Raw genomic sequence first — 11,916 nt, 5'->3', positions numbered from 1 at the left:
GTGTTCAAAAGACCCACAAGCAAGATGTTTCCTCCTTGGTGGGCGAGTGAAGTGGCTGATGGACGCACCAAAAACTACTTCCCTGTACAGTACTTCAATTTTGTTAAATAAGTGTTAAAATGACTAAAAACTTTAATATAAGACTCGGAAAATTATTTAATAGCACAACCTTCTTGATATTTACTCAAATGGTAACGAATTTAAGCCCTAGAACCAATTACTGTATTGGCGGACTAATACTACAGCTGGTGAGCAGGTGAAAACATGTTGGGAAAAATCGAAAATTACATACAAACTAAAAATAAATGCAGTGAAGTACACTTACTTTGAGGTATCATGTAGAAGGCTCCTGGTTGATGATGATGGGAATTAGAATGGGGGTGGAGGAGAAGAGAATGCATTGGGGTGGATGAGAAGTCACCCCATACTTCACGTCGCCATTTCACCATAAAATTATGTTGAATAAGTGTTAAAATGACTAATAATTTTAATATAAAACTTGGAAAAATATTTAATAGCACAACCTTCTTGATATTTACTCAAATGGGAATGAATTTAAGCCCTAGAACCGATTACTGTATTGGCGGACTAATCTTCCAGCTGGTGAGCAAGCGAAAACATGTTTTCATAAGAATTTCGTTAACCAAATTTTTGTTCGTTAACCGATTCATTAACCGAAATTTCGTTAACCGAGGCGTTTGTTAACCGAGGGATCACTGTAATAGCATTCACCAAAACATGGATAAACCTAGACTACCAAATTGCAGGTTACAAATTATTCCATACCGATAGGCAGATTAGGAAAGGAGGCGGAGTAGCAATTTGGATAGAATTAATTGACGGAATTGAATTGAAACAGTTTATTTAGCCAGAAAAACACAGATACAGTGAATAATAACAATATTAACTTGGCTGAGCCAGTTGAGAACCTGAGCTCACCTGTAGGCACCGGATATATACTATACTGTACAGTATAGTCTCGGTTTACGCGGTCAATTAAACCCGTGGAGGTCTGCGTAAAACGAGAAACGCGTAAACAAAATAACAGAACATATGGGATTAATTGAAATAGAGACTGGGCCGACCCCCAGACTACTGTTTTTCCGACAATACGTACGTTGTAGTAAAAATAACATCTTAATTTTATGATGGTATTCACACACAATTAATATTTAAGAGAAATATCAATAATATTAGGTTTTTTAACACTTACGTTAGTAGAAGAGATGACTGGGCACACAGGGATGAGGGGTTGGTTCCGAGGCAGAGGGCAGATTATTGGCCCTCACTTGTATCACTATCCACGACAGAGGCTAGCAGGGCCTCTTTGTCAAACCCCTCAAAGTCCATATCCTCACTATCACTGACTTGGGCTGGCTGTGATGGGTGGCAGGCTAACTGAAGCAGCTACTTTACAGTCACCTAACGAATAGTAAACGTAACGCTGGCGTGCAACTGAAAAGGTATAAGGATAGTCTTAAGACAAACCTGAAAAGGTGCCAAATCGACCCCCTCACCTGGAAGATGATCACTCCACAACATAACACTCGGAGGAGCACCACACAAGAATGCGTCAATACTTTCTAGTTAGCCCGATTGCAAGCCGAGGCAGACAAGCGCCAACGCCGGAAAGACGCTGCCGCCGCCCCTCCCGCAGCAGATGAAGCCCTCCACATTTGCAACACCTGTGGACGACTCGCCCTGGCTCGTATCGGCCTCTCTATTCACCTCAGAACTCACAAATGAAGGTGACATCCCTAATAACTCATATCATTGTCTCATAGCTGGATGATCGTTATACTCGATTCTGAGTGACAGCAAAGTAGGTGTGTGTGTGTGTGTGTGCAAGCAATGTATTCGAAGCTTTATCAACAACTGACATGTGATTTGAGTAAATTTTCAGAAACAGTCCTTAAGTGGAAGTAGTACAGGAACAATCGCGTGGGTTAAGTACTCTGACAGTTGTTATTCCCGTCTCTCTGTCAGGTGAAGCTGTCAGGGCAATAATGCACATTTTCCATCTCTCACTACACCTCGACACCGCTCACTAAACCTCATCATTACACTTGTTAAACCTACTACGCCATATCATTATTCTCACTATACCTTCACTACTACACCCCCACCAATACACCCCAGCACTACACCCACACCACTACCCTCCCAGCACTACACCCACCAGCATATTCCAGTCATCTATTAAATTAAAACAAAAGAGTATCGTTATATTCATCCTCGATCATACTTAACCTATGTCTAGACGTCATTTCCATATCTACAGTATATCTTGTATGAATTTTCTAATATCGTCACCAGCTCGGCCAAAACCGAGTAACAGTGTGATCGCGTCTGCTTGTCTCATTGGAATATCAGTAGATGTGTATGTGTGTTTGTTCTCATGATGTAAATATTAACTAACAAGCTTTAAAAATTGGGCTTTGGTTATCAGAGGTTCCAGTAGCCTCTCTGTTTATCTACTAATTCAGCTGTGTTTTTTTAGTCATTACGTAATTATAAAAGGATCAATTGAAGATTAGTCACACCTTTGCATACAGGTAGTTCTGCTATAACGCGATAATTGTGTTCTTGTAAAATATCGTGTTATAGAAAATCGCGTAATAGAAATAACAGGGCTTATGGAGAAAATAGGGTTAGGTGCAGATTACTCGAAATCGAAAAAATTTAGTAGTTAGCCTAACACAAAGGATAGCACAGTCTAAATAAATGTTACATTCATATCTAATAATGAAATCATACAGTAAATTTAACACTTTACCTTGAAAAAATATGAATGTAACTTGATGGGGAGAAGGGTGATTTTGAGGTTGATAACATCAAGCTTCTCTTCAAGTGTTATATCCTTTCTTTTACGATAATCACCGGGAATTCTATCATCAGAATGCTTTTTGGAGATATTCTTCTTTACCATATTCACAGTTAATACCACAAAATTGGAGAAATAGTAAGCAAAAATCGCGTTATAGCAAACAAGCGATCGCGTTATACAAATATTGTTCCGAATTCATAAATCGCGTTAGAGCAAATTCGCGTTATCAAAACACGCGTTATAGCAGAACTCACTGTATTTTCACCTGATGATTAAACATTTGGCGGCAATAAGCGTGAAGACACTATCGTCCTCCTGCACTAGCAAGTGTGAGGATACAAGGAGCAGAAACCATTTATCTCTAAAACTAAATACACGAGTAACATAAAAACTGTTCTTCTCGACAAAACACAAACATCTGTATTAAACCTACACATTTCACATAAATTAATATATATATATATATATATATATATACACTGTATATATAAAATACCCGAGTCCATAATAAATCAAATTTCACTAATAACTCAAACAGATAAGGTATTTGAAGTCAATTATTCTTAAAACTCTAACATCACGAGTCAAGTTAAAAAAAATAGTAAGTCAAGTATGGTTGGCTATGTCCGTAGACTTCAACACAAACTCTTCCCAATGGAGACTTAACATTACTCCTGTGAGAGTTTATACACCTTATCCACTACTCATTACACAGTCAAATTAACTACAATACGTTATGTAAATACTAATTAAGGTAGCCACACAGGTGAGGTTCATTATGCCAATTAACCTTTGAAAAACACCTGTAGTGTGTAATGGTGATGTGGAGGAGATATTATAATAATTCTTCTAAGAGATTATATTAGTTTAAAGTTGTATAATTGCGACGGTTTGGTATTATAGGTACTAAACTACTCTAACAATGTATAAATTCCCCATCTAATCTAACCTAACTTATCCTCTTATAACCTAACCTAACATAAACAAACCTAACCTAATCTAACTTTTGCCTCTTGCAAATTCATCTGCCACCTCTTATCTCTCTAGCCCCCATCAGCCAAACTCTAGGCCCCCCCCCACCACCTTACCACCCCTATGATGTATTTGGTGTAAAAACCTTCACCCCCTCCCACACACCATCTTTTATCACTGCCATCTTTACCACCGCTGGGCTCTCATAACATGACTGCCGATCCTACACTCTTACACTTCTTAAAGACTAAACTAAATTTTCATTCATGGTGTACAATGAAATCTCTATTTAACGGACTATCCATCAAATGAAGTACAGTTGACCCTCGTTAAAATGGACTAATGGGGGGGAAGGGTGTCCGTTTTAGTCGATTGTCCGAATTAACCGATTTAGGGGTTAATATTGCATTGTACAGCTGTGTATGTTTATTTGAGTGCCCCGTCATAGGAGTCCATCTTCTCTCACTTCAGGATGCCTGAGTCGTCCGTTTTCTCTTAATCTTAGAGTGCACCAGAGACTTTGTTATTCCTTAGTAGTGACACAGAATTTGAAATTGCAACCCCAATTGCAACTGGGACAATCCCAGAACCAGAAATTTGAGATGGACAGTTCAGATTTCGTCCAATTTATCCGAAATCCGGATTAACGAGGGTCGACTGTATATAGTGATGAAAGTCCGTTATATCGAGGGTGCATTAGATGTGAAACCTCCATCCAACGGATTATATACAAATAGAAGTCCGTTACATGGAGGAGGTTACACTATACACTATTCCCTGGCTCACCATGGACAGACAGACAGTTACCACTATCTAGTTGCCTCTTCCGATATGAATGACCGTAGCTAACCAGTCACAACCCAACGTGAATCACTAATACACCCTGGTGATAGGAGCAAATACTGTACTCTTGATTCTCGCAGTCTTTGTTATCCTTTATCAATATTGTATCGTCTTAATTAGGCTACGTTACATTATGACCTCAGACTGACCCTTATAACAGCAGCCACACTGTAACCACTGTGAAAATCATCAATAACTCTCAAATAATGTGTGTTGACTCATTGCCAATCTCACTTTTGTACTTAACTGCTCAGAAATTCCATGTTACAGTAATAATAATAATAATAATTATAATAATGTTCTTTCTTACTTAATTGTCCCACAAATTATATTCAATAAAAAATTTCTATGTTTACAAATATTTCCTTCAACATAACCCCAAAACAACAAAAATATTTCACCAAAAAAAGAAAAACAGTTTATCAGATTGTGTTGAAACTCACTGTGTAGGACGTATGTTGACCAAATACGAGGTTATATTCTGGTGAAGGTCAATCAGGGGTCAAGATCAGTCAGGGGTCAAGGTCAATCAGGGGTCAAGGTCACTCAGAAGGTCAAGGTCTTAGCTTCAGGAATAAGTCAGTAACACAGACAAGTAATAGGTCAAGGAAAGCTCTTATAGAGTCTCCCTACATCGTTAGAATCATTGTGTTGTTAATTACACCCCCCCGCCCCCTACACACACACACACATTACACACACATTACACACACATTTCACTACACTACCTGCTGGGTCCTGTCCCTCAGCTCACCAGGAAATGTGCTTACAGCCACCTCGTTAGCACTTGCAGCTTACCCTGCTAACTGGATGTTATGCAGGTAAGCTGCTTCCTAAACCAGCCAAACCTTCCACGGCTGGCACTGAAGTCAGGAATATTGGAGGAGGTGGCTTTCCCCTTCACAGAAAGCCACAGAGACCTGGCCTTCTTCTGGAGCAGGGCCTGGCTTAAGGGACAGTTCCTCTGCTGGTTGTCTTCGATCCATAAGATCAACAACCCTTCCATATTCTTCAGCTTGGGGTCACTTACTCTGGTTACGGTGCTCGAGGAGGGAGAAACACAGTCACCAGCAGCTGCCTTGTACTTAGCTTTGTCCTTAAAGATGGTAGAGACAGTTGAGGTGGTAAGTTGAAATCCTACCAGTCTTTGCTGGTCCATTTAGGCATGAATTTGTAACATACGAAGCTGGAAATAATGAAAAACACGAAGTTGGAGACAACAGGGTACAAGGTGGGTGAAACACACTTGCAGAAGTGGGAAAATGGCAGCAAAAGCACACAGCACTCGTCACTAGAATTCCCACCACCCGCCAAATTCCAAACATCTCTCTTGCTCCTCCCCCATCGTTGGATCAACGGGGTACGCAACGAAACTTGCGGGATATTTCCCCTATACATAATCGTCTGTATGTGAATTGGTGGTTATTAGGACAGTGGTTTTCGGGGTACACTTATAATTATATTAGCATGATTACTCATATAAAACTATTTATAGATAGTAATTTATTAACAATGCTAATGCAACAAATCTCACCTTTTTATCTCAAATAGCAAGCTTGCTATAATTCATTATGCACAATTATCTCTCGTGTGGTGCAGTCAAGGGCGGTAAAGTGAATAACAGGCCAGACCCCGAACGTCTACCTTAACCCAAGTGTTTATTACCAGAAAACATTGGTACTCTATCCACACTGTTAAATGGTTCTACATCTCCAGAATAACACCCGCCCGCTTCTTGGTAATAATGGTAGACATTATTGCCATGCTCACAAATTCTGTTCCTGGCTTTAAGAAACTTGCCATTAATTACTGAAACATGGTTGCTATAATTCAACATTTACTTACACTTGCATGCATCATAGCCCCCTTTGTTTGATGAAATGTTTAATTAAAGACAATTTTGACCAAAGTTTATTTTTTTAAATAAACAATGGATGACAGTTTATATATCTTCTTGTAAAATACTACTATAGATGCGTAGATCATGATAAAAAAATGCTGATTTTGTAACCTAAGGAAGATCTTTAGTCAAAATCTTCTACAAGTCACATGTAACCAGTACCAAGTAACTTGTCTTTTAATGAACCCAAGGGCCTCAAGTGGTATCCAGATAAAATACATATTAAATTACAACTGTTAAGAACCATCAAAGCATCAAATAAAGTTAAAATTGTTTGGATGCCATCAATGTACAACAATCTTATTTACAACAAAGGTAGAAGAATCTTGATTATAACTTACCAGAAGGAGGCACTTCATACATCAGGAAAAAGAGAACAATAATATTCAATAAAGATACAATCAATACTTAACATAATTCAGTAAACATTAATTGTAACTTCCTCGTACAATACAGGCATCCCCCGAATTACGGAAGGGGTCCGTTCTTGAAATTTTTTCCATAACGCGAAATTCCATAACACGGGACCAATTATATAATTTGAGATGCATTCCCAAGGAATTTTTTCAGCCCAAAAACGTAATACAAGCACATATATGAATGAAAATAAATAGTTTTAAACCCACAATGATTCATTCATGATGTAATATGACAATAAATGCACACAACACTTGAATTTAACTTACCAGAAACAATGTTGAGTGCTGCATGAGGTGATGTGGTGGTATTTAATTTACCTTCTTAAAACATTAAGTTTAATGTTCAATGTTATTCCTTTTAGCACCACTGCTTACACCTGAACTTGATGGTCTTTTTCCACTCATCTTGAATAAGGGTACACAGTAATACAGTCCTGAACACAGATGCAAAATTGACCCCCAGCTGAGGAATGAATTCTAACTAAGCAGCACCATTGTTGTTGTGGGTCTTCAACTGTCTTGTAACAACCACACAGAATCCACACGAAATAAATCTGAAAATTTCTGTGAATTTGTTATATGTCAATATTTTTTTTAATATAAAATTTTACCAAAATTCTGTAAGGATGATTTTTTGGGCCAAATCCCCAATTTTGGGGTCTTAATTTCAAAATTCCATTATCGCAAATTTTTCTAACCCGGGTTTCCGTAACGTAGGGATGCCTGAACCAGAAAACGGAAAAACATCAGGATACTCAACTCTATATAATCCTACTCCACCACTTGTATTGTACATAGGTTCACATTATTTGGCAAAAACCCACACATGTGGTTACCAGCTTTCATAGCATGGGTTCACAAGACTGAAGAACTGCATACAAATAGCACTTAGTATAGAAAAAAATTATACATATTTTAATATTTACATTTCGTGTCACATATTAAAAAAACTTTGTGCATGAACAACAATTTATAAATGACATTACATAGATACATTCACATTTACTGTGAAAAAATATCCAACATTATGTTTTGTAAAGAAAACTAACATCACCCCTTAATCAATGGGTACTTACCAAAATTAGTGATTACAGTTACAGTACTTTGAAAATGTAAAATTTTCACTGAAAGGATATGATCATGGCATAAAGCTTTGATGATGTAGGTCAATGATCTGCTGATGCAGGAAAAAGCTTACTCGATAGATTAATTAATTACGGTGGATACTGTACTAAACTGCACTGTAAATTTGAAGAAAAAAAATTGGATTCTTGTTTAAACTTGAAAAAATTCAGCACTAATACCTCATTTACACAATACCCAGGAGTCCCTTTACCAAAAACAGCATGGAGAGTTTAATAAATACAGTATAGTCTGGATTTACGTGGTCAATTGAACCCGTGGAGGTCCGCGTATAAAGCGAAACGCGTAAATAAAATAACAGAACATATGGGATTAATTGAAATAGAGACTGGGCCGACCGCCAAACTACCCTTTTTTTGGCTATCGCCGACACAATACGTATGTTGTAGTAAAAATAACATCTTAATTTTATGATGGTATGCACATACAATTAATATTTAAGAGAAATATCAATATTATTAGGTTTTTTAACACTTCCGTTAGTAGAAGAGATGGCTGGGCACACGGGGATGGGGGTTTGGTTCCGAGGCAGAGGGTAGATTATTGACCCTCACCTGTATCTCTATCCACCACTATCACTAACTTGGGCTGGCTCAATTCATTCACTCCATATTGTCTGGCCAGATCCACCTGCCTTGTGCCTTTTTCTAACTCCTGAACGATCTTGTACTTAACCTCATAGCTTAAGGCCCGTCGCACCTTCTTGGGCTTGGGCCAGGTAGTTCAAGGTTTCTCAGGGGTGGTGGGGGTCCAGCGGTAGCCATTGTGTAGAAACAAAAAAACAAAATAGGTTCCTGGGCACGAGTGAGTATATGCGGGACCAATGAGACTGGCGCAGCCAAGGTCATCAGCCTGGTGGCAGGGGCACGCAAGGTTAAATAGACCAATCACAGAGCGCGGCGGAGGGGGTGCATGGGTGGTAAGGATACGTGGCCCAATCACAGTCCGCGACGTCATCGGCATGAGTCTGACGTCAGCGCCCAGCACCTTGCCCGCCGCTCACCGCGTAAATTAAGGAATGTACCGCTTAACTAATAATTGTCGCGTCTGGACAGGTGCCGCGTAAATGGCCAATCGCGTATAAATTTCCGAGTAAACCCAAACTATACTGTACTGTATTACGAAATATGAGTCACTTCGCAATCAGGCATTTCAACCATTCTGAGATGACACAAGCCATAGTGCTCATTCTGGACTCTGTTGTGCCCAGCTGTTCGAAAACTATTTGTGGCGAGTGTATCTCAAATATATACTGTATTGTGGTACAGGGCACAGTACATATGATTAAATATAATGAAGTATATCTGCAGATGGTGCCATAGTTGGCTGCACATTTTATGCTGTGCTTAGATTAATTTACATATTTTCATCAAATAACTACCACTTGTTTACTGTTTACACCATCTTATTGTAGTAACAAGTTCAGGTACTGTATAAATTACCAGAGCAAGTGTCCCATTTTTCTGCAGTATCAGCTTAACTTCATTGTCTATACTGTATTTGTCTTATTCCTGTTATGTTAAATACATTTATCCCTATTCAACTTTTCTTCTAAATTCCTAAATTACTTTAAAAAGAACAAGGTTAGTGAACATATAGCATGTGGGTCTTACATCCCAGGTACTGTACTAATAGCCATTAAACATTTTGCTCACCAAAAAACAAATGAATTTCTTGGTTTTAATAATTTACATTTATGACTCAATGAACAACAGATACAAGATACATCATGTAAAATAAATGAGTCATATTAATGATTGAGGAACTATATTCTACTGCATAAACAGTTCTGTTCTGTTAGCCGGAACAATTAGCGCAGAGCACTTTCGGGAATGAGAGATTTTCTGGTAATGAGACGACGCTCTCAAAGCTGGAAAAAATCCCTCATCCCCAGAATTTTCCACGTAATTTAAAAATGTTCTCGGAAGTTCCAGAAATTGCGCATTACATCATCTCTCAAAGCCGGAAAAAATCCAACATCCCTGGAATTTTCCGCGTAATTTAAAAATGTTCTCGGAAGTTTCAGAAATTGCACAATACATCACCTCTCGAACCCGGAAAAATATCCCCCATTCCCGGAATTTTCCAGAAAATGTGCTCCTAGAAAAATCGTTCCCCAAGCCGGAATTTTCTGGAAAATTCTGGCTTTTGAAACGATTTTCTGAAAAAATTTCAATTCCGGCTATCGGAGAGTTCCGGGTTTGAGGGATTCTGGGTAACGGATATACTGTATATGAAAAATCAAGTAACATCTGCTTTGATTACTTTAAACAGGTAAAGGTGTCGCTAATTAAAGCATTAAGATTATATGAGTTTCTGGAGTAGTACTGCACTGTGCTGATGTAAATCTTCAACATCAAATTAATGAGTGTGGAGTTCCAAATACCAACAAAGTTCCAATAATACATAAATAATCTTATTATAAAACTTATGAAGTGAAGGATAATATTAAAAATAATAATTCTGAAATGTAAATAAATACATATATTCCCCGACTTACGACGGGGTTAGGGACCGACATCAAGGTCGTAAGTCGAAATGGTCGTAAGTCGGAAATGCTTAAATAATACATAGAAAATCTAAAATGGGGGTCTCTTTTTCTTCTCAGCACCACAAAACTCTCACTTTTAAGCTTGCCAGCCATTTTAAAGTGAATTACAGATGAAAATTTTGTCTGTGCACTGACTTTGGGACTCAATAATACGTTATTTGACCAAATTTTGGTACGACTGAGGCAGGTCGTAAGTGCGGGTGGACGTAAGTCGAGTAGGTCGTAAGTCGGAGAGGAGCTGTAGTTACAGTTTCAGTTCCTATGAAAATGTAATAGTGCACAGTAATCAGCTATAACATTAAGTGTAATTTAAAAAAAAAATATTATTTTACATCACATTTTCTAATTACTGTACATATACAGTAGTATTAATTGAAGATTTATGATCACCATTTTAAGGGAGTGTAAAGGCTGTGCAATTAACACTTAATGTACAGAACATTCCCAATATCTTAGATATAAATCATAGTACAGTACCGTAGTTCAGAATTAACTCAATAGAATCAATATATATATATATATATATATATATATATATATATATATATATATATATATATATATATATATATATATATATATATATATATATATATATATATATATATATATATATATATATATATATATATATATACATGTATATATATATATTCCCTTTAACTGAACTCCCAAATATAATACTGTAACATGAAAATGCTGCTCTGATTAATATTTGTATTAACATCAAGTAATTATTCATTATATTTGAAAGAAAATAGACATCACCCACCTAAATTCATAGCACAATTCAGTTTCTAAGTTACTTAACAATAATATATAAACCATGTTAAATCATAAACCAACTCCTGCTTTAATATATATATATATATATATATATATATATATATATATATATATATATATATATATATATATATATATATATATATATATATATATATATATATATATATATATATATATATATATATATTTATTTATTTATTTTTGTAATTTAGAGATCTGGTTATCAAAGGATATCCACCAAGAACTATTAATTGTACTCCGTGAATTAGTATATTGTAACTAAAGGGTTATAAAATGTAGAAACTAACAATATTCTATAAATACTGACGTGTAAAAAACAAGACTGTACACCTCTAAAGTGTTGCTGCTGCTATTCCTGCTGGCAACTCATGCATTGAATTAACAAAATTAAATTGTCTGAGCTTCTGTCACCAAGAGCTGGTCCTTACTGTCATAAGTAATGGCATTAACA

This window comes from Homarus americanus, unplaced genomic scaffold, assembly GCF_018991925.1.
Source record: "Homarus americanus isolate GMGI-L3 unplaced genomic scaffold, GMGI_Hamer_2.0 scaffold13041, whole genome shotgun sequence".
Taxonomy (NCBI): domain Eukaryota; kingdom Metazoa; phylum Arthropoda; class Malacostraca; order Decapoda; family Nephropidae; genus Homarus; species Homarus americanus.
This window is presented reverse-complemented; position numbering follows the sequence as displayed.